The sequence below is a fragment of the Triticum urartu genome, chromosome 4A (genome assembly GCF_056163025.1).
Source record: "Triticum urartu cultivar PI428250 chromosome 4A, HENAU_Tu73, whole genome shotgun sequence".
In the NCBI taxonomy this organism is placed as follows: Eukaryota; Viridiplantae; Streptophyta; class Magnoliopsida; order Poales; family Poaceae; genus Triticum; species Triticum urartu.
In genome coordinates, this window is record NC_141876.1 from 28314513 (window position 1) to 28318204 (window position 3692).

Consider the following 3692-nt stretch of genomic DNA (forward strand, 5'->3'; position numbering starts at 1 on the left):
AGTGTGATTTTTCCTATACGGCGCGCTTCCCGACTGGGGATTATTCCTCTAAAGGTTGTGCTGCTTCGCTCAATGCGGTTCCAGTATATTTCCATTTTTTGAAGGGTTTCCTCATAAATGAGGTTCAATCCGCTGCCACCGTCCATGAGTACCTTGGTAAGACGAAAGCCGTCCACTATTGGACTGAGGACCAATGCGGCTGGTGCTCGGGCTGTTCGAATTTAGGTTCATCACTGGCGTTAAAGGTAATAGCCGTGTCACTCCATGGGTTTATTGTTGCTACTTGGTAGACTTCGGCGAGGCTGCGGAGTGTCCTTTTTCACATATTATTTGATGCGAAAGTCTCGAAGACTGTTAATACGGTATTGGTGTCTCTAGGGTGGCTTTCTGCGGCCTCCGGAATTAGGAGATCTTCGCCAATTTTGCCCACCTGCCGGAGTATCCAACATGCTCTAAGGCTGTGAGTTGGTGCGGTGTCCTCTGTACTGTGAATTTTACAGGGTCCATTAAGCCATCCTTCCAGTACGGTTCCATGCCCTGTAGAGGGTTTTTGCTTTTTGGTGCTTGACCCAGGTGTCAGGCGATGATGCACCCTTTTATTTTGGATTGGGTTTGTTTTCAGGGCCGCATCGTCCCAAAATTTTATTTCGGTTTTCCAGGCGCTTTCCGTCGCACAGTACTTTCATACAATGGACGCCAACTCAGCGAAGCATGTAATATCACAGCGACTTATGGCGTTGAGGATTCCCTTGTCCGTGCAATTATTGCAGAAGATTGAGATTGCGTCTTCCTCGTGGCAGTCCCTTATCCTGTTCCTAACCAGGAGGAATCTGGCCCAGTAATGATGTACTGTTTCTTCGGTCTCTTGCCTGATTTGGGATAGATCGCTTATGTTCGGGTGGGTGGGTGGAATTAAATCCGAAGCCTCACCCAATCTGAGGCTCAGAGGCCGAGGAATTTCCGAACTCGAAAATTTGGATTCCTGGATGTTGTCCAATGAATCCAGCTCATCGCTTGACTCTAAGTTCAGGTCTTGAGTGATATCCTCCCCTCCGCGGGTATCCGGCTTGGAGGGGTCAGGAATCCGGACGTAGCTAGTCCTTAAGATAGATGAAGGGTCGCCGCACTGTCCCTCTACCACGGCAACGTGATGGGTGACTTGGGGAGAGTTAATCTCTCTCAGATCTGGTTTAGGCCCAATCTGGCCGTAATCCGTAGCGACTCCCAGGGCGGCGATGCGATCCAAGAGCTCGTTTATGGAGGAGAGCTCCATTGGATCTAACTGCTCGGTGAGTTCCGAGCTGACATGAAGATTGTTTTCGATGGCTCGAGAGGTCATCGTCAGCGCAGAAGCCGAGCAGGCGGTCATAAGAAAACCACCTAGCTGGAGGGTTTGGCCGACAGCCAAAGCTCCCTTAGCGACGGTGCCGTCTTTAAAGACGGGGCGAGGCATCCTTCCTGATGGCGACGACACAGAGGAACTCTCAATGAAAGCACCAATGTCGGTGTCAAAACCGGTGGATCTCGGGTAGGGGGTCCCGAACTGTGCATCTAGGCCGGATGGTAACGAGGCAAGGGACACGAAGTTTTACCCAGGTTCGGGCCCTCTTGATGGAGGTAAAACCCTACGTCCTGCTTGATTAATATTGATGATATGGGTAGTTCAAGAGTAGATCTACCACGAGATCGGAGAGGCTAAACCCTAGAAGCTAGCCAATGGTATGATTGTTGTTCTGTATGTTGTCCTACGGACTAAAACCCTCTAGTTTATATAGACACCGGAGAGGGTTAGGGTTACACAAAGTCGGTTACAATGGTAGGAGATCTACATATCCGTATTGCCAAGCTTGCCTTCCACGCCAAGGAAAGTCCCTTCCGGACACGGGATGAAGTCTTCAATCTTGTATCTTCATAGTCCAGGAGTCCGACTGAAGGTATAGTCCGGCCATCCAGACACCCCCTAATCCAGGACTCCCTCACTACCCTTCACGGTGTTCTTCTTCTTCTCCTTAGTAGCACCCTCTCCCTCCTTCACAAAGGTTTTCTTGAGAGGGGGAGGTTGTTTGCCTTGTCATTCTTCTTCTTGCTGTTGGACTTGGGCGCGTACCCAATCCCTTCCTTGGCCACAACTTCCTTTTGATTGCTCAAAAGGTCGTTGAGGTTTTTCTCGCCTTGTATGCAAGACACAAGGCCTTTCTCAAGTTTCTCCTTCAACTTAGTATTATCCTCAACAAGATGCACATGCTCACAACATGGGTTTGTAGCATTTGCATTATCAATTAACATCATATGAGGAAATGTGGCTTTCTCCTTGGTTAGCTTTACTTGAAGTTGATCATGAGACCCATTGAGGCTAGCATGAGCACCCTTCAAGACCTTGTGAGACTTGTCAAGTAAGTCAAACTCCTCTTGGAGTCTAGCAATATCAACCCCAAGCTTGGCCTTCTCAGAGTTTAGCACACAAGAAACAACAAGGGCATGATCAAGATCTTTTTTTAACTTAGCGTGATCATCGTTGTGTGACTCCTCAAGAGCCAAACGATGACCACGCTCTTCCTCAAGAGCATTGGAAAGATACGAAATCTCATCGGCATAGTCACAACTATGCCCCTCCATCTTAGAGATGGTATCTTCGTGAGCCTCGATCATGTCATTGGCTTCACCAAGTTGTTCCAAGAGAGCAACGAAGTGCTTCTTGGATTTACCCTTCAGTTTACCCATAAAGGACTCAAACTCATTCTCCTCCACATTAGATCCCTCATGTTCATCAATGCAATCCATCAAAGAAGGATTATTAATGATGGTAGTTTTGATATTGGGGGTTACCTTGTTGGTGCTTTAGCCATGAGGCACTTGGAGGTGATGCTCTCATTGGGTGAGTCAAAGAGTGACACTCGTGGAGTTGTTGCAATGGCAACGGAGGCCATGGCAACCGACTCACCATCCTCCTCCTCCTCATCATACTCATTGTACTCTTCTTGTACCACCAACGCCTTGGGAGGAGTCTTCTTGGTGAAGTTGGTCTTGTTGGGGTAAGACTTGGCTTTGTCCTTTCGGATGGGCTTGCCACCATTGTCTTCCCTCTTCTCATAACGGCATTCCGTGGCTCACATTGCCAAAATTATAGCAAGTCCTCACACATTGCTTGCCCTTCGCGCCACTTGAGTTGTTCTTGTTGAAGTTGGGCCTTGAGTTCTTCTTGCTCCAAAATTGCCTTGAAGCAAGAGCCATGTGTTCATGATAGGCATACTTTGTATCTTCGGGGTTGCTCTCCTCTTCTTCCTCTTCGTCCTCTTCTTCCACACTAACCTTGGCCTTTAATGCAAGGTTGGGCTTCTTTGCTCTTTGAGAACGTAGCACCGCATTATTAGTGGTCTTGTCCAAGATGCTCATAGCCACAATGTGACGCCCCCGATTCAATCATACACTAATCATACACGCAAATGTGTACGATCAAGATCAGGGACTCACGGGAAGATATCACAACACAACTCTACAAATAAAAATAAGTCATACAAGCATCATATTACAAGCTAGGGGCCTCGAGGGCTCGAATACAAGAGCTCGATCATAGACGAGTTAGCGGAAGCAACAATATCTGAGTACAGACATAAGTTAAACAAGTTTGCCTTAAGAAGGCTAGCACATACTGGGATACAGATCGAAAGAGGCGCAGGCCTCCTCCCTGGGAT